Raw genomic sequence first — 20,367 nt, forward strand, 5'->3', positions numbered from 1 at the left:
CCAGAAACATTTCTGCTCCTGTAGGCCCACAGTCAGTGCTGGAAATGCATTAAACTCATGGAACCAGACTTTCTCGTCATCTGTTACATTTTGGGATACCTGCTCCTGGAAAACCTGACCAATATTACTTAAAAAATGAGAATCCCCATTAGAATAGAGAGACACAGGTTCCTTGAAAGATTTTTGTGGCTGACTCACTTCCTGAGTTCAAATTTGTAACATACCCCCCTCACCTGTCTCTTTGAAAGTAGGTGGGTTGGGTCAGGTTTGATTTTATTTTTCATTTTTATTTCTGACACTAATCAAACCCACACATTATTGGGGCTTAAAATTACGGCCAGTGAATTATTGTAAACTAATATCCAATTGATTATTTTTTTAATATTCGCTCTTGAGGTGTGAACATCACTGGCGAGGCGAGCATTGATTTCCCGCTCTTAATTGCCCTCAAGAAGGTCTCATAAGCCGCATTCATAAACTGCTGCAGTTCAGGTGGTGTATCTATAGCCACAGCACTGTTAAGAAGGGAATCCCAGGATTCTAACCCAGTGATAGTGAAGGAATGGCAAAGTATTCCCAAATCAGGATGGTGAGTTACTTGGAGGGGTCTTCCAGGTGGAAGGTTTCTGCTGCCCTTGTCCTACTAGATCCTAACGGTTGTGTGCTTGGAAAATGCTGCCGAAGAAACCTTTGTATGCAATGCTGGCACTGAGTGAATTTGAGACCAAAAGGGATTTATACATTTGCCATCTGCATTTTGCAGCCCACCAATCACAAATGGATCTTATCCCCTTGTCCTTCATGATGGAAGATGTCATGGGCTTGGGAGAGCCTTGATGAATTGTTACAGTGCACTTTGAGGATAGTACACACTGCGCTTCAGAGGTAAAGGAAGTGACTGTTTAAGATGGTGGGTGATATTCTGAGATTGAGATCTTGGGCGTCATTCTCCGACCCCCCAGAGGGTCGGAGAATGGCCGTTGGCCGCCGTGAATCCCGCCCCCGCCGGTTGCCGAAGTCTCCGAAGGGAGAAAAGTTGGCGGGGCGTTAATGTCGCCGCTGCCGTCGGAGAATGGCACGGGTCTGCGCAAGGCAGCCGATTTTCGGCCTGCCGATATTCTCCCTTCCGGATGGGTCGAAGTCCCGTCGACGTGATGACCGTTCACGTCGACGTGAATCAAACCTCCTTTTCATCGGCGTGACCCTGTGCTCCAGGCTCACGCCGACCAGCGTGGAGGTGAGTGACGGCCTGGGGGGTTGGCTCCGGGCAGGCGATGGCGTGGCCGCAGTCTAAATGTGTGAGGAGAGGTGTGTCTCGGGTTGTGTGTGTGTGTGTGCGGCGGGGGGGGGGGGTGGTTAGAGTGGGCTGGGCTCCGGGTGAGTGCCGGGAGGGGGGTCCGTGCCGGGGAGGGGGATGGGTGGTCCGTGCCGGGGAGGAGGTTGGGGGGGTCCGTGCCGGGGAGGAGGTGGAGGGGTCCGTGCCGGGGAGGATGTTGGGGGGGGTCCGTGCCGGGGAGGAGGTTGGGGGGGTCCGTGCCGGGGAGGAGGTTGGGGGGGGGTCGGTGACGGGGGATGGGGGGTGCGTGCCGGGGAGGAGGTTGGGGTCCGTGCCGGGGAGGAGGTTGGGGGGGTCGGTGACGGGGGATGGGGGGTGCGTGCCGGGGAGGAGGTTGGGGTCCGTGCCGGGGAGGAGGTTGGGGGGGGGGGGTCCGTGCCGGGGAGGGGGATGGGGGGTCCGTGCCGGGGAGGAGGTTGGGGTCCGTGCCGGGGAGGAGGTTGGGGGGGGTCCGTGCCGGGGAGGGGGATGGGGGGTCCGTGCCGGGGAGGAGGTTCGGGGGGGTCCGTGCCGGGGAGGGGGATGGGGGGTCCATGCCGGCGAGGAGGATGGGGGCCGTGCCGGGGAGGAGGTTGGGGGGGGGGGGGTCCGTACCGGGGAGGGGGATGGAGGGTCCGTGCCGGGGAGGAGGTTGGGGCCCTTGCCGGGGAGGAGGTTGGGGGGGGTCCGTGCCTGGGAGGGGGATGGGGGGTCCATGTCGGGGAGGAGGTTGGGGTCCGTGCCGGGGAGGAGGTTGGTGGGGGGGTCCGTGCCGGGGAGGGGGATGGGGGTCCGTGCCGGGGAGGAGGTTGGGGGGGGGGGTCCGTGCCGGGGAGGAGGTTGAAAGGGGGGGTCCGTGCCGGGGAGGAGGTGGGAGGGGGGGTCCGTGCCGGGGAGGAGGTTGGGGGGGGTCCGTGCCGGGGAGGAGGTTGGGGGGGGTCCGTGCCGGGAGATGGGGGGGTCCGTGCCGGGGAGGAGGTTGGGGTCCGTGCCGGGGAGGAGGTTGGGGGTGAGGGTCCGTGCCGGGGAGGGGGATGGGGGGTCCGTGCCGGGGAGGAGGTTGGGGTCCCTGCCGGGGAGGAGGTTGGGCGGGGTCCGTGCCGGGGAGGGGGATGGGGGGTCCGTGCCGGGGAGGAGGTTGGGGGGGGTCCGTGCCGGGGAGGGGGATGGGGGGTCCGTGCCGGGGAGGAGGTTGGGGTCCGTGCCGGGGAGGAGGTTGGGTGGGGCCCGTGCCGGGGAGGAGGTTGGGGGGGTCCATGCCGGGGAGGAGGTTGGGGTCCGTGCCGGGGAGGAGGTTGGGGGGGTCCATGCCGGGGAGGAGGTTGGGGCCCGTGCCGGGGAGGAGGTTGGGGGGGTTTCCGTGCCGGGGAGGGGGACGGGGGGTCCGTGCCAGGGAGGAGGTTGGGGTCCGTGCCAGGGAGGAGGTTGGGGTCCGTGCCGGGGAGGAGGTTGGGGGGGGGTCCGTGGCGGGGAGGAGGTTGGGGTCCGTGCCGGGGAGGAGGTTGGGGTCCGTGCCGGGGAGGAGGTTGGGGGGGGTCCGTGCCGGGGAGGGGGATGGGGGGTCCATGTCGGGGAGGAGGTTGGGGTCCGTGCCGGGGAGGAGGTTGGGGGGGTCCGTGCCGGGGAGGGGGAATGGGGGTCCATGCCGGGGAGGAGGTTGGGGGGGGGTCCGTGCCGGGGAGGAGGTTGGAGGGGGGGTCCATGCCGGGGAAGCGGTGGGGGGGGGGTCCGTGCTGGGGAGGAGGTTGGGGGGTCTGTGCCGGGGAGGAGGTTGGGGGGGGGTCCGTGCCGGGAGATGGGGGGTCCGTGCCGGGGAGGAGGTTTGGGTCCGTGCCGGGGAGGAGGTTGGGGGTGGGGGTCCGTGCCGGAGAGGGGGATGGGGGGTCCTTGCCGGGGAGGAGGTTGGGGTCCGTGCCGGGGAGGAGGTTGGGGGGGGTCCGTGCCGGGGAGGGGGATGGGGGGTCCGTGCCGGGGAGGAGGTTGGTGGGGGGTCCGTGCCAGGGAGGGGGTTGGGGGGTCCGTGCCGGGGAGGAGGTTGGGTGCGGGTCCGTGCCGGGGAGGGGGATGGTGGGGTCCGTGCCGGGGAGGAGGTTGGGGTCCGTGCCGGGGAGGAGGTTGGGGGGGGTCCGTGCCGGGGAGGGGGATGGGGGGTCCGTGCCGGGGAGGAGGTTGGGGTCCGTGCCGGGGAGGAGGTTGGGGGGGTGCCCGTGCCGGGGATGAGGTTGGGGGGGTCCGTGCCGGGGAGGGGGATGCGGGGTCCGTGCCGGGGAGGAGGTTCGGGGGGTCCGTGCCGGAGAGGAGGTTGGGGTCCATGCCGGGGAGGAGGTTGGGGGGGGGTCCATGCCGGGGAGGAGGTTGGGGCCCGTGCCGGGGACGAGGTTTTGGGGGGGTCCGTGCCGGGGAGGGGGTTGGGGGGTCCGTGCCGGGGAGGAGGTTGAGGTCTGTGCCAGGGAGGAGGTTGGGGTCCATGCCGGGGAGGAGGTTGGGGGGGGTCCGTGCCAGGGAGGAGGTTGGGGTCCGTGCCGGGGAGGAGGTTGGGGGGGGGGGTCCGTGCCGGGTGGGAGATGGGGGGTCCGTGCCGGGGAGGAGGTTGGGGGGGTCCGTGCCGGGGTGGAGGTTGGAGGGGTGCGGTCCGTGCCGGGGAGGAGGTGGGGGGGGTCCGTGCCGGGGAGGAGGTTGGGGGGGGTCCGTGCCGGCGTTGAAGTTGGGGGGGGTCCATGCCGGGGGATGGGGGGTCCGTGCCGGGGAGGAGGTTTGGGTCCGTGCCGGGGAGGAGGTTGGGGGTGGGGGTCCGTGCCGGGGAGGGGGATGGGGGGTCCGTGCCGGGGAGGAGGCTGGGGTCCGTGCCGGGGAGGAGGTTGGGGGGGTCAGTGCCGGGGAGGGGGATGGGGGGTCCGTGCCGGGGAGGATGTTGGGGGGGTCCGTGCCGGCGAGGGGGATGAGGGGTCCGTGCCGGGGAGGAGGTTGGGGTCCGTGCCGGGGAGGAGGTTGGGGGGGTCCGTGCCGGGGAGGGGGATGGTGTGTCCGTGCCGTGGAGGAGGTTGGGAGGGGTCCGTGCCGGGGAGGGGGATGCGGGGTCCGTGCCGGGGAGGAGGTTGGGGGGGGGTCCGTGCCAGGGAGGAAGTTGGGGTCCGTGCCGGGGAGGAGGTTGGGGGGGTGTCCGTGCCTGGGAGGGGGATGCGGCGTCCGTGCCGGGGAGGAGGTTGGGGGGGTCTGTGCCGGGGAAGAGGTTGGGGTCCGTGCCGGGGAGGAGGTTGGGGGGGGTCCGTGCCGGGGAGGAGGTTGGGGTCCGTGCCGGGGAGGTGGTTGGGGGGGGTCCGTGCCGGGGAGGGGGTTGGGTGGTCCGTGCCGGGGAGGAGCTTGGGGTCTGTGCCGGGGAGGAGGTTGGGGTCCGTGCCGGGGGAAGAGGTTGGGGGGGGGGTCCGTGCCGGGGAGGATGTTGGGGTCCGTGCCGGGGAGGGTGATGGGTGGTCCGTGCCGGGGAGGAGGTTGGGGGGGGCCGTGCCGGGGAGGAGGTTGGAGGGGGGGGTCCGTGCCGGGGAGGAGGTGGGGGGGGTCCGTGCCGGGGAGGAGGTTGGGGGGTCCGTGCCGGCGAGGAGGTTGCGGGGGTCCGTGCCGGGGGATGGGGGGTCCGTGCCGGGGAGGAGGTTGGTGTCCGTGCCGGGGAGGGGGTTGGGGGGTCCGTGCCGTGGAGGAGGTTGGGGTCCGTGCCGGGGAGGACGTTGGGGGGGGTCTGTGCCGGTGAGGGGGATGGGGGGTCCGTGCCATGGAGGAGGTTGGGGGGGGGTCCGTGCCGGGGCGGGGGATGGGGGGTGCGTGCCGGGGAGGATGTTGGGCTCCGTGCCGGGGAGGAGGTTGGGCGGGGGGTCCGTGCCGGGGAGGGGGATGGGGGGTCCGTGCCGGGGAGGAGGTTGGGGTCCGTGCCGGGGAGGAGGTTGGGGGGGTCCGTGCCGGGGAGGGGGATGGGGGGTCCGTGCCGGGGAGGAGGTTGGTTGGGGTCCGTGCCGGCGAGGAGGTTGGGGGGGGGGTCCGTGCCGGGGAGGAGGTTGGGGGGGGTCCATGCTGGGGAGGGGGATGCGGGGTCCGTGCCGGGGAGGAGGTTGGGGGAGGTCCGTGCCGAGGAGGAGGTTGGGGTCCGTGCCGGGGAGGAGGTTGGGGGTGGGTCCGTGCCGGGGAGGGGGATGGGGGGTCCGTGCCTGGGAGGAGGTTGGGGTCCGTGCCGGGGGGAGGTTCGGGGGGGTCCGTGCCGGGGAGGGGGATGGGGTTCCGTGCCCGGGAGGAGGTTGGGGGGGGTCCGTGCCGGGGAGGAGGTTGGGGGGGTCCGTGCCGGGGAATGGGTTACGGGGTCCGTGCTGGGGTGGAGGTTGGAGGGGTCCGTGCCGGGGAGGAGGTTGGGGTCCGTGCCGGGGAGGAGGTTGGGGGGGGTCCGTGCCGGGGAGACGGATGGGGGGTCCGTGCCGGGGAGGAGGTTGTGTTGGGGTCCGTGCCGGTGAGGGGGATGGGGGGTCAGTGCCGGGGAGGAAGTTGGGGTCCGTGCCGGGGAGGAGGTTGGGGGGGTCTGTGCCGGGCAGGGGGATGGGGGGTCCGTGCCGGGGAGGAGGTTGGGGTCCGTGCCGGGGGGAGGTTGGGGGGGGGCCGTGCCGTGGAGGTGGATGGGGGGTCCGTGCCGGTGAGGAGGTTGGGGTCCGTGCCGGGGAGGAGTTTGTGGGGGGGTCCGTGCCGGGGAGGGGGATGGGGGGTCCGTGCCGGGGAGGAGGTTAGGGTCCGTGCCGGGGAGGAGGTTGGGGGGGGGTCCGTGCCGGGCAGGGGGATGGGGGGTCCGTGCCGGGGAGGTGGTTGGGGTCTGTGCCGGGGAGGAGGTTGGGGGGTGTCCGTGCCGGGGAGGAGGTTGTGGGGGGTCCGTGCTGGGGAGGAGGTTGGGGTCCGTGCCGGGGAGGAGGTTGGGGGGGGTCCGTGCCGGGAGAGGGATGGGGGTCCGTGCCGGGGAGGAGGTTGGGGGGGGGTATCCGTGCCGGTGAGGGGGATGGGGGGTCCGTGCCGGGGAGGAGGTTGGGGGTGTCCGTGCCGGGGAGGAGGTTGGGGTCCGTGCCGGGGACGAGGTTGTGGGGGGGGTCCGTGCCAGGGAGGAGGTTGGGGGTGTCCGTGCCGGGGAGGGGGATGCGAGGGCAAGTGGTAGCCTCCAACAGTTGGACCCATGCGGTCCATGCCACCTGGCTGTGGGGAGGAGGGGATCTGGGCAATGATGACATGTCGTCGTTCCCCTTCCCCCCCACGTGCGGCCACCTGCAGATAACAGGGCCGTGTTCACCAATAGGAAGGGGACCTATTTGATGAACATACAGGTGGTCTGTGACCACCGCATGATGATCCTGCACGTCTGCGCCCGTTACCCAGGCAGTGTACACGACTCATACGTGTTGTCGCGGTAATCCATCCCCAGCATGTACGAGGGACGCCATCCCCGGCTGAGGGGCTGCTTGCTGGGCGACATGGGCTACCCATTGCGATCGTGGCTGATGACGCCTATATGAAGGCCACGCAATGAGGCGGATAACCGCTACAATGATGCCCATGTAGCGACAAGGGGAGTGATAGAGAGGTGCTTTGGCGTGCTGAAGATGCGTTTCAGGTGCCTGGACCTCTCTGGGGGCGCCCTCCAGTATCGGTCAGATAGGGTCGGCCGCATCATTGTGGTGTGCTGCGTCCTGCACAACATAGCCCAGCAGAGGGGCGTTGTGCCGCAGGCAGAGGAGGGCGGAGTGGAGGAGCAGCAGGAAGAGGCGCAGTCCTCCCCAGATGAGGGGGATGGGGGTAATGGTCAGGGCAGACGGGGTAGGCACAGGTGGGTGGCAGTCCACCGTTACCGGCTGGCCCAGCGGACACGGGACAGACTGATAGCCGCCCGCTTCACTGACTAGATGGGCGTGGGACTCGGGTAGTATGGCCACAGACCGCACACCATGGCAACAGCCGACCACCCACACCCCCCACCCATCCACCCACCCAGCACCCTCACCCCCCTCCCCAACCCCACCCACCCCACCACATGCACACCACCACCCCCCATTGCCGATCCACCTGCGGCACAACGGGCCGGGCTCACACAGTTGCGGGTGGACGCGTGTCTATTGCAGGCCATGGAGGATGATGACAACCCGCCCTGCGGTGAGCTCCTGGCTCCACATCGTTGGACTATGTCTGACCCATGGCCACAGTACCACCATCCACCCGGACCATCCCTACATGCGGCTGTGACACTGCAGCGCACGGTCCCGTCCTCTGCCCGGGGGAATGTTGATGGCGACCCAGGGGGAACGGGGCAGACTCACCTGGGGCTGAGGTAACACCACCCCTCACACACACACTTGCGCTCAACGTACATGACACCCCCGCACACTTTGGACAGAGCACAAAGGCAGCTTCGGTAGGTGTAACATTGACTTTAATAACCAAAGGAGTTCATGCACGTGCCCTAGCCCCTAAAACTCATCTGTGCCCTGCACCCGTGCCAACTTACTCAGTGTCTAATTGTTTGGCCTTACGGGCCCTTTGACTACGTCTACGTGGTTCCCCAGACGGTACAGCAGAACTGGAGGTGGACTCCTGTGATTCCTGCCCTCTGACACTGGATCCCTTTGGCGGCCGTTTCCTGGGGCGTCCTGGCCTAGATGGGCCAGGCTGCGGCCCGGGCAACTGGGATGGCGAGCTGCCAGCCTGCCCTGCTCGTTGCCCACCCGATGCACCTGGGACGGAAGGGGGGGAGTCCGAGGTGTCGCGGTGTTCCGGGACCTCCCCTACAGGGGGAGCCGGGACGGACCACACCACCTCCTCCTCCCTCGGGGTGCCCGATGGCCCCCAGGATATGAGGGAGGGGGGATATGGGGGAGGGGGGATATGGGGGATATGGGGGAGGGGGGATATGGGGGAGGGGGGGATATGGGGAGAGGGTGATATGGGGAGGGGGGATATGGGGGAGGGGGGATATGGGGAGGGGGATATGGGGAGGGGATATGGGGGAGGGGGATATGGGGGATATGGGGGAGGGGGGATATGGGGATATGGGGGAGGGGGATATGTGGGGGGTGATATGGGGGAGGGGGGATATGGGGAGGGTGGATATGGGGGAGGGGGGAATATGGGGGAGGGGGGATATGGGGGAGGCTCACCCTGCCTGCTCTGACGAGGTCGTTCACCTTCTTGTGGCACTGGGTGCCTGTCCGTGGTGTCAGGGCCGCAGCGGTGACGGCCTCTGCCACTTCTCTCCACAGACGCCGGCTGTGGCATGGGGCAACTCTGCGGTCGTGCCCGGGATACAGGGCGTCCCTCCTCTGCTCCACCGCGTCCAGGAGCGCCTCCACACCCCGTGACTCGAACCTCGGGGCTGAGCAGCGGCCAGCCATCCAGTCGGGTGTTCCGGTCGGGTGTTCCGGTCGGGTGGGGGGGAGCAGCGCGGCCTTATGAGCCGTCACGCCGTGCGGCGCGTATGACGCTGCACGGCGTGAACCACGTGCGCAAGCGCGGATCCCGTTACGTCGCTGCTAGCCCATTTCGGGCCGGAGACTTTCGACCCATTTTTCCGACATGATGCAAGTCGGATTTGCGCCGTTTTTTGCGCCGATCAGCGGACTTTCCGCCGATAACGGAGAATTTCACCCCATATGTTTTGGACTTTATGGTGGAAATTTTGCAGTCCATCCCCCTCCTCCCCTCCCCCCCCACCCACTGTAGCGGGTTTTCCCGCAGCAGATGCGGTGGGTCTATGATTTTTACATGTCTCGTCCGCCTTGCCTCTGGGGAACTCAATACCGAGGGGGTCAACTTTGAAGGAATAGGAAGATCCCATTTCTGGAAGGATCTGAAAATGCCATCCTTGGTGTGGGACTGGTTCTTAGACAGACTGCAGACATATCCTAATATTTGTTGAACACTTGTTTATTAGTACTATATCAAAGCAGTTTACAAAGTAGGCATACAGATCTTAGGCATGATTCCAACCTCTCTCTTGAGAGTCTGGCACATGACTGACTAGTGCCAGTTGGGGTGGCACTCGTGGTGGGTACAGTGGTTAACACTGCTGCCTCATAGAGCCAGGGGCCCGAGTTCGATTCCAGCCATGGGTGGCTTTCAGTGTGGTTTTCCCTGTACCTGCGTGGGTTTGCTCTGGGTCCTCCTGTTTCCTCCCACAATCCAACGACTTGCAGGTTAGGTGGTTGGCCATGCTAAAATTGCCCCTCAGTGTCCAAAGGATAGGTGGCGTTGTGGGGTTTGTATGGCAGGGGAGCGGGCCTCAGTAAGGTTCTCTTTCGGATGGTCGGTGAGGACTCGATGGACAGAATGAACTCCTTCCGCCCTGTAGGTATTCTATACTGTCAGTGATACATTATCATCTGTGTCATATATTGGCATATCTCATCTGTTATCCCTTTATTCTACACATCCCTGCAAGTATGCTATCCTACTTTTTAGCAACATTAAACTGTGGACAGAGAGCCCACCACAGGGTATTGCCTTCAGTGGGACCAAAAGATCCCGCCAGAAGGACCACAAAATCCCATTCTATGTCTTTAACTATTTACATTACGGACACGATCTAAACAAATTGCATTGGAGTCCGGTAACGAGTGCGTTTAGCCAGGTGTTTCCGGTGCTCGCAGCACCAAACAACACCATGCAATCTATCCGGACTTTGTTGAAATTCAGGGCCACATCAGGGAACACGCTGCCGAGGCTGCACAGTCCCACTTCCTGCACTGAGCACCTCTGTTTCCCGGAACTTCTCAGTGCAGGGAGAGATCGGGATGCCATTTTTAACTCCGTCCTGATCTCTCGCGCCCCAACACCCCCACCCAATGCAACCCTTAATTCACCGACAATGGTCTTCTCAGGCTCCCTCCCCGCACCCGTCTCGGCAGAGCACCCCCAAGCCCGACCCACAGTTTGGGAAAAATGGCAGCCTGGCAGTGCCAGCTGGGCATCTTGGCAGTGTCAGGCAGGCACCCAGTTGACAGTGCCAGGGTGCAAGGCCAACAATGCGAAGGTGCCCAGGTGGCGCCAGCAATGCCAAGGAGCCACCTTGCCTAGAGGGCAACCACCTGGGGGCCTCCAATCCCCTAAGTACCATTCCATCTGGTCCCCGTTTGTGGGAACCAACTCTGAATGGCACTTACCTGAGGTCTCCGAGGTGAAGGGGTTAGATCCCAGAGCCTTGGTAGATCAGCCGAGTTCATATTAGAGTGCAGATTTGCCAGATAGTGATCCCGCGGGATTTAAATCGCGATGTCTCATAGATCGGGAGGTGTGGTGAGCCGGGAAGATTTCGGAAGAAGGAAAGGTAAAAAGAGAAAGGGAAAGGGAAAGGAAGGGAAGGAAGGGATGAATTTATATAGCATCTTTCAACCAATTAACTGCTTTTGAAAGACTAGTCGCTGTTGTAATTTAGGAGAGTCTCAAAGGAGGAGAGAAAGGTGGAGTGGCAAGATAGTTTAATGAAGAAATTCCAGGGCATCAAGGAGCTTACTCATTTCATTTCATTTCATTTTCATTTTCATTACAGAAATTGGGAGAAAAAAGACCATGAAGGGATTTAAACATGTGATGATGTGAATTTGAATTTGAGATGTTGGTCCGCTTGATTGCTCCTCCTTCCACAAACATTGAAACCCTCCACCACCGACGAACTGTGTCAGCCGGGGAGACCATCTACAAGATACACTGCAGTAACTCACCAAGGTTCCTTAGACAGCACCTTCCAAACCCACGACCACTACCATCTAGAAGGACAAGAGCAGCAGATACCCCACCACCTGGTGGGTTTGGAGTCAATTTAGGTCAGAGAGCACAGATGGTAAGGGTGGGAGAGATGGACAATAGGCTGCAAAGTTTTAAATAAGCTGAGATTTGAACAGGGTGGGAGACTGGCCAGAAAGCACAAGAATAATAGAGTGATGAGGTGACAAGGTGTGGTTGAGGGTATCAGCAGCACATAGGACTGAAAGCAGGTGATACTTCAAAGATGAAATTTAGCAGCCTTAGTGAAGGAGAGGATAGGGGTCGGGATTCTCCCACCCCACGCGGGGTCGGAGAATCCCCGGGGGGGGGTCGAGAATCGTGCCACGCTGCCCCAACGTCGGCTCGCCGATTCTCCGGCGCCAATTTCTGGGCGCCCGTGGGATCGCCGACGCGCCGGTCGGGGGCCATTGAAAGGCCCCCCCCGATTCTCTGGTCCGGGCCTCGAGTATGGTCCCACCCGGCAGGACCTGGGAGTTCTGTCTGCAGGGGCCGTCCTGGTGGGGGGAGTGGGGGGGATCCGACCCCGGGGGGGTGGGGGGGCCTCTGCGGTGACCTGGCCTGCGATCGGGGTCTACCGATCGGCGGGCGGGCTGGTTCCGTGGGGGCCTATGTTCCTCCACGCCGGGCCCCTGTCGGGCTCCGCCATATTGCGCGGGGGCCGGCACGGAGACAGGAACCCACGCACATGAGCGAACTCGAGCCGGCCGTGGCGCGCCACTTTTCACGCCGGCGTCAGAACCTGGCCGCAGGATTAGAGAATCCCGGCTATGGTGTTTGAAGATTAGCTGTAGAAAATATACACGGGAAGATTGTGCCCTGTGCCACTTCATGCGGAGGACGAATTTAACTCCTTTGAAAACCTTCATTGGAATCAATAGGAAGTTCAGGTATTGCTAAAACAAGATGACGGCATTAGGGAAGTACAATTGAACGAAAATCAGAATGAGAATAAGAATGAAGTGTATGGAGGTAGAGATTAGTTGCAATACCTTTTAACATATTATGGATGGAGATTTACCTCTATGACTTATCAAAGAAAATAATTTAACATTACTCTTTAGTTAAGGGACCATCACAAGCACAAAGTTCATGTCAGCCAGCATCACATCAATATAACTTCATTAAAAGAATACATTTACATTCGTCTCTCCTCTATTTCGGGCTATAGTACAAGTGTCAATTTCTTTTATATTTAACAATGGGTTTTGCATTTGCAATAAGCTCTGGAAAGAAGATAAAGATTTTCTGGAGCTGAGAGCTATTGACTGTCATAAACGAATTTGATTTTATGAGACTTACTGTCACTCATAGCTAGTACCATCTTCACAATACATCAAAGCCCGGCAAATGTACCATTTGATTGAATAATTTCCGTTCCAGGAGCCCGGATTAAAAGGCAGCTAAGCACAGAGTATGAAATTGTGTTGACATGTGGGAGAAAAAAGCCGCTTCGTTTTGAAGGAGGGAGCTTTGTAGAGAGATTAAACAAGAGTTCCAAAAGGTACAATGTTCAACCTACTTCTCAAAGTACACAAGGTATAAAACTGTCCCCTCTCTGCAGCTGTCTTCTTCCTCCGCAGAGTCTAATCTATTGTTGCCGAGTTGCATTTTGTTGATGTATCAGTGGTGTTTAAATCCCTGCTGTTTAGTTTCTTCTCCCCGTAACTGATGGTGTGAACAGCCAGATTTATTTGAGTAATTGGTCAAACTCATTTACAACATTAACTCCACCAGAATACATTATTTATGTAGCACAACCAATCTATTGTTGCCAAATATAAAGTTAAGAATGGCATAACATGTCAGGAAAAGAATTGATAAAAATAAAATTATTACTAAATAGCTGAGCGTGCGGGGGTCTTGCGGTGCAGTGGGAATGCCCCTGTATTTGAACCAGAAGCTTCAAATTTAAATCCAACCCCTAAAGGTAATGACCAAGGCATGCATATTCATACCATGGTTAACCAGATTGAGTCTCAACTTTAAATCCTCGCAACATATGCCAGAGGCAGACAGGAAGAATGGGAGAGGTTCCTGGTTAGTCATTTGATGGGAAGCTTCAACCATCACTATCCATAGCTCCAGACTACAGCATGCATAGAAAGTTTATGTTGCCACAGCAACTTGGACATCTTTGTGTGGATGCAGTTGGCTCAGTTGTCAGTGTGGCCAATGAGGATCAGGTTAGTGCCAACAGCATGAGGTTTGATCCCTGTTCTGGCTGGATGGATGCAGAACCTGCCCTCTTGCCCTACCCGTGGTTGAGATTGTGGCACTGTGAATCAGACCTGCTTTCCTACAGAGAACTGAAGAAGCAGTTGAGTGTGGCTAACAATGACTCTCCACAAAATCTAAGTTCTATTTTAGTAAGCTTTGTTCAGGAGTAGTTTATACTGAGTCATAAATGGACATGAGCACATGAACTTCATTTGCCCTTCAGCAAATAATGTGCAAACAAAAGGGAGATTGCAATAAAAGACAATGCTGTGAGGTTAAAAAAGGTACTAGTCGCAAAAAGGTTGCAAAGTTAAAAGGTTTGTTTATGCTTCGTTGAATTTTACGGTGTTTTAATGTTACAATACATTTTAAAGCTCCTTGCTGCTAGCTTGGTGCAGTATCAGGCAGGGTGAATGCACAAAGCTCCGGTAACTATCCAAGAGCATCAAATGTTGGCCTTGCCAGTGGTTCCCGAATCCGAAGGAATCACTGGAATGCAATATTGACATTATGACCCATTAATTGTGGCAATCAATAAACGTTAAACAAACTGCCAAAAAAAGATTAAAAGCAGAATGACAGAATCACAGAATCCTACAGTGCAGAAGAGGCCCTTTGGTCCATCAAGTCTGACCGACGCATGAAAGGCCCTGACCTGTCCACATTATCCCACTTGCCAGCACTTGCCAGCAGTTGGCCCATAGCCTGGAATGTTATGACGTACCAAGTACTCATCCAGGTACTTTTTAAAGAATGCGAGACACCCTGCCTCTCCCACCCTCCCAGGCAGTGCATTCCGTCTCTGGGTAAAACAGTCTTTCCTCAAATCCCTCCTAAACCTCCCACCCCTCACTTTGAATTTGTGTTCCCTCTTCAACTGAGGGAAACAGCTGCTCCCTATCCACCCTGTCCATGCCCCTCATAATCTTGTACACCTCAATCAGGCTGCCACTTCGTCTTCTCCACTCCAGCGAAAACAACCCAAGCCTAGCCAACCTTTCTTTATAACTTAACTATTTCATCCCAGGCAATATTCTGGTGAGTCTTCTCTGCACCCCCTCCAGTGCAATCACTTCCTCCGATAATGTGGCGACCAGAACAGCACACAGTACTCCAGCTGTGGCCTCACCAAAGTTCTACGCAACTCCATCATGACCTCTGTGCTTTTGTAATCTATGCCTCAATTGATAAAAGTGAGTGTCCCATATGCCTTTTTCACCATCCTATTAACCTGCCTTCACAGATCTATGGACAAACACGCCAAGGTCCCTTTGTTCTTCGGAACGTCCCAGTGTCAAACCTTTCATTGTATACTCCCTTGTTAAATTACCCTTTCCAAAGTGTATCACCTCACACTTTTCAGGGTTAAATTCCATCTGCCCATTTGACCATCCCTTCTATATCTTCCTGTAACACAAGACACTCAACCTCACTGTAAACCACATGGCCAATATTTGTGGCATCCGCAAATGGACTGATCCTGCCCCCCACATAGTCATCTATGTCATTTATATAAATAGAACATAGAACATAGAACATTACAGCGCAGTACAGGCCCTTCCGCCCTCGATGTTGCGCCGACCTGTGAAACCACTCTGAAGCCCATCTACACTATTCCCTTATCATCCATACGTCTATCCAATGACCATTTGAATGCCCTTAGTGTTGGCAAGTCCACTACTGTTGCAGGCAGGGCATTCCACTCCCTTATTACTCTCTGAGTAAAGAACCTACCTCTGACATCTGTCCTATATTTATCACCCCTCAAATTAAAGCTATGTCCCCTCGTGCTAAACATCACCATCCAAGGAAAAAGGCTCTCACTGTCCACCCTATCCAATCCTCTGATCATCTTGTAATGGCAAACAATAGGTGACCCAGTGCAGATCCCTGTGGTACAGCACTGGTCATTGGCATCCAGCCGTCTATCATCACCCTCTGTCTCCTACCGCTAAGCCAATTATTAGTCAACATTATCAAATCACCCCGTATCCAATGTGCATTTTCCTTCTTAATACGTCTTCCATGTGGTCCTTGTCAAAGGCTTTGCCGAAATCCATGTAAGCTACATCAACTGCACTACCCTCATCTCCACATCTGCTCACATGCTCAGAAAATTCAATCAATTTTCTTAGGCATGACCTCCCTGTGACAAAGTCATGCTAACTATAAGAACTAGGAGCAGGAGTAGGCCTCAACTGCTTCACTGGGCAGGGAATTCCATCGATTCACAACACTTTGGGTGAAGAAGTTCCTCCTAAACTCAGTCCTAAATCTACTTCCCCTTATTTTGAGGCTATGCCCCCTAGTTCGGCTTTCACCCGCCAGTGGAAACAACCTGCCCGCATCTATCCTATCTATTCCCTTCATAATTTTATATGTTTCTATAAAATCCCCCCTCATCCTTCTAAATTCCAACAAGTACAGTCCCAGTCTACTCAACCTCTCCTCATAATCCAGCTCTTTCAGATCTGGGATTAACCTAGTGAATCTCCTCTTCACACCCTCCAGTGCCAGTACGTCCTTTCTCAAGTAAGGAGACCAAAACTGAACACAATACTCCAGGTGTGGCCTCACTAACACCTTATACAATTGCAGCATAACCTCCCTAGCCTTAAACTCCATCCCTCTAGCAATGAAGGACAAAATTCCATTTGCCTTCTTAATCACCTGTTTCGCCTGTAAACCAACTTTTTGCGACTCATGCACTAGCACACCCGGGTCTCTCTACACAGCAGCATGTTTTAATATTTTATCATTTAAATAATAATCCCTTTTGCTGTTATTCCTACCAAAATGGATAACCTCACATTTGTCAACATTGTATTCCATCTGCCAGACCCTAGGCCATTCACTTAGCCTATCCAAATTCCTCTGCAGACTTCCAGTATCCTCTGCACATTTTGCTTTACCACTCATCTTAGTGTCGTCTGCAAACTTGGACACATTGCCCTTGGTCCCCAACTCCAAATCATCTATGTAAATTGTGGACAATTGTGGGCCCAACACTGATTCCTGAGGGACACCACTAGCTACTGATTGCCAACCAGAGAAACACCCATTAATCCCCACTCTTTGCTTTCTATTAATTAACCAACCCTCTATCCATGCTACTACTTTCCCCTTAATGCCATGCATCTTTATCTTATGCAGCAACCTTTTGTGTGTCACATGATTTAGAAGTAACAGAGGTCTGGAAGGAAGAGATGTTTCAATATCATGTACAGGTCCAAACATAAAAATACTTGCTGTGAAAAAAAGTAATGGTTTTGAGAAACTACATACTTGAACAGCTTACTTTGGAAGAATAGACAATCCTCCAAAACCCCCATCTAGACCCCAATCACCCAACAAAACATGGTAGCAGCGAGTAAGGATCCAGAAAACCTTAAAAGAAAGATGAAAGCACAGATAAGAAATTCATAGAATGTTTTCCAGGTGGTTACGTAAACAGTATATTCTGGTGTTAACTAGAGTGCAGTGACAGCAGCCCTGGTATTGTGCAATGAGATAGGATTAGTTAAAGATCTTAGAATAAAGGCGCCCTAGATAACAGCGATCATAATATGATTTAATTTTATGTTCAGTTTGGCGGAGAGAAGAGTGGATCCAAGAATATTTTATACTTAAATAAGGCCAATTATGAGGGCATGCAAATACAGCGAGCCAAAGTGAACTGACAAATTAGGTTAACAGATAGATCAATAGAAAGTGTCAGACATTTAAAGGAATATACAGAAGAGATAAACTCCAACGAGAAAGAACGCTTCCCAGGGGAGGACCCACCAACCATCATTAACTAAAAAAAATGGAAAGTAAGGAAATATTAGAGTATGAGAAAAACTGGCTAGAAATATAAAGACAGATATAGTTCAAAATGGTTTTATTAAACTAAAACCTGGATTGGGTGGGTTGCCTTGTGTGGAAAGGATGGACAGGCTAGGCTTGTATCTACTGGCGTTTAGAAGAATAAGAGATGAGACAAAAAAGAATGAAACTGGACCACCCGGCATCAAACCAGGCACTGGAAACGATAACGGCAAACCAGGCCCGTCGCCCCTGTCAAGTCCTCCTTACTAACATCTGAGGGCTTGTACCAAGGTTGGGAGAGCTGTCTCACAGACTAGTTAAGCAAAAGCCTGACATAATCATACCTACAGAATCATACCTAACAGACAAAGTCCCGGCACCACAAACACCATTCCTGGGTATGTCCTTTCTCACCGGCAGGACAGACCCAGCTGTGGTTGCGGCATGGTGGCATACAGTCGGGAGGGAGAGAGTTGCCCTAGAGTCCTCAACATTGACTCTGGACTCTATTAAGTACCATGGATTCAGGTTAAACATGGGAAAGGAAACCCACTGCTGGGGCGGGATTCTCCGACCACCCACCGGGTCGGAGAATCGCCAGGAGGAGGCATGGGGCGAAATTCTCCCCCAACGGCGCGATGTCCGCCGACTGGCGCCAAACACGGCGCCAATCAGACGGGCATCGTGCCAGCCCAAAGGTGCGGAATTCTCCGCATCTTTGGCGGCCTAGCCCCAACATTGAGGGGCTAGGCCGACGCCGGAGGGATTTCCGCCCCGCCAGCTGGCGGAAATGGTGTTTGTTGCCCCGCCAGCTGGCGTGGAAATGCGGCGCATGCGCGGGAGCGTCAGTGGCCGCTGTTAGTTTCCCACGCATGCGCAGTGGGGAGAGTCTCTTCCGCCTCCACCATGGTGGAGGCCGTAGCGGAGGCGGAAGGGAAAGAGTGCACCCACGGCACAGGCCCGCCCGCGGATCGGTGGGCCCCGATCGCGGGCCAGGCCACCGTGGGGGCACCCCCCGGGGTCAGATCGCCCCGCGCCCCCCCCCAGGACCCCGGAGCCCGCCCACATCACCTGGTCCCGCCGGTAAATACCAGCTTTGATTTACGCCGGCGGGACAGGCAATTTCTGGGCGGGACTTCGGCCCATACGGGCCGGAGAATTGAGCGGGGGGTCCCGCCAACCGGCGCGGCCCGATTCCCGCCCCCGCCCAATCTCCGGTACCGGAGACTTCGGCGGGGGCGGGGGCGGGATTCACGGCGGCCAACGGCCATTCTCCGACCCGGCGGGGGATCGGAGAATGACACCCATGAATCCCGCCCCAGCCGGCTGCCGAATTCTCCGGCGTCTGGCATTTGGCGGGGGCGGGAATTGCGCTGCGCCTGTCGGGTCGGGTAGGCCTGAAGTCCGCCCCGTGATGGGCCGAGTGGCCGTCCGTTTTATGCTGGCCCCGCCGGGTAGGGGAGAATCCTGCACCTTATTACCACGTATCGGCCACCATCAGCTGATGAATCAGTACTCCTCCGTGTTGAACATTACTTAGAGGAAGCACTGAGGGGGTAAGGGTGTAGATTATGCTCTGTGGGGCGGACTTCAATGTCCATCATCAAGAGTGGCTCGGTAGTACCACCACTGACCGAGCTGGCCGGCTCCTAAAAGACATAGATGTTAGACTGGAATTGCAGCAGATAGTGAGGGAACCAACAAGAGGGAAAATATGCTTGACCTCATCCTCACCAATCTGTCTGCTGCAGATGCATCTGTCCATGACAGCATCAGTAGAAGTGACCACCACACAGTCCTTGTGGAGATAAAGTCCCGTCTTCAGATTGACGATACAATCCATCATGTTGTGTGGCACTACCATCGTGCTATATGGGATAGACTTTGAACAGATCGAGCAACTCAAGGTTGGGCATTTATGAGGTGCTGTGGGCCATCAGCAGCAGCAGAATTTTATTCAACCACAATCTGCAACCTCACGGCCCGGCTTATCCCCCACTCTACCATTACCACCAAGCCAGGGGATCAACCCTGGTTCAATGAAGAGTGCAGGAGAGCATGCCAGGAACAACATCAGGCATATCGAAAAAATAGGTGTCGACCTGGTGAAACTTAAACACAGGATTATTTGTGTTGTCTGCCAAACAGCATAAGCAGCAAGTAATAGACAGAACTAAGCGATTTTACAACAAATGCACCAGATCTAAGCTCTGCAGTCCTGCCATATCCAGCCGTGAATGTGGTTGGCCATTAAACAACTCATTGGAGGAGAAGGCTCCACAAATATCCCCATCCTCAATGATGGAAGAGCCCAGCACGTTTGTGCAAAAGACAAGACTGAGGCATTTCTAACAGTCTTTAGCCAGAAGTGTTGAGTAGATGATCCATTGTTGAGTGGATGATCCATTTTGGTCTCCTCCAGCGGTCCCCAGCATCACAGATGTCAGTCTTCAGCTAATACGGTTCACTCCACACGATATCAAGAAATGGCTGAAGGCACTGGATACTGCAAAGATGATGTGCCCTGACAGTATTCCAGCAATAGTACTGAAGACTTGGGCTCCAAAACATGCTGCACCCCTAGCCAAGCTGTTCTAGTACAGCTACAACACTGGCATCTACTTGGCAATGTCTAGGTGCGTCCTGTACACAAGAAACAGGACAAATGCAAACAGGCAATTACCGCCCTATCAGTCTACACTCCGTCGTCAGAAAACTGATGGAAGGAGTCATCAACAGCGCTATCAAGCGGCATTTGCTCAGCAATCACCTGCTCACAGATGCTCAGTTTGGGTTCCTCCAGGTCACTCAGCTCCTGACCTCATTACAGCCTTGATTCAAACATGGACAAAAGAGCTGATTACCAGAGGGAAGATGTCAGTGACTGCCCTTGAAATCAAGGCAATCAAGGAGTCCTAGCTAAACTGGAGTCAATGGGAATCGGGGGGGAAACTCTCCATTGGCTGGAGTCACACCTGGCACAAAGGAAGATGGTTGTGGTGGTTGGAGATCAATCACCTCATCTCCAGGATATCACTGCAGGAGTTCCTAGGTCCAACCATCTTCAGCTGCTTCATCAATGACCTCCCTTCCATCATAAGGTCAGAAGTGAGGATGTTTGCGGAGGCTGCACAATGTTCAGCACCATTCGCAACTCCTCAGATAATGAAGTAATCCATGTCCAAATGCAGCAAGACCTGCACAATATCCAGGCTTGGGCTGACAAGTGGTATGTT

Source organism: Scyliorhinus torazame, chromosome 4, assembly GCF_047496885.1.
Source record: "Scyliorhinus torazame isolate Kashiwa2021f chromosome 4, sScyTor2.1, whole genome shotgun sequence".
Taxonomy (NCBI): Eukaryota; Metazoa; Chordata; class Chondrichthyes; order Carcharhiniformes; family Scyliorhinidae; genus Scyliorhinus; species Scyliorhinus torazame.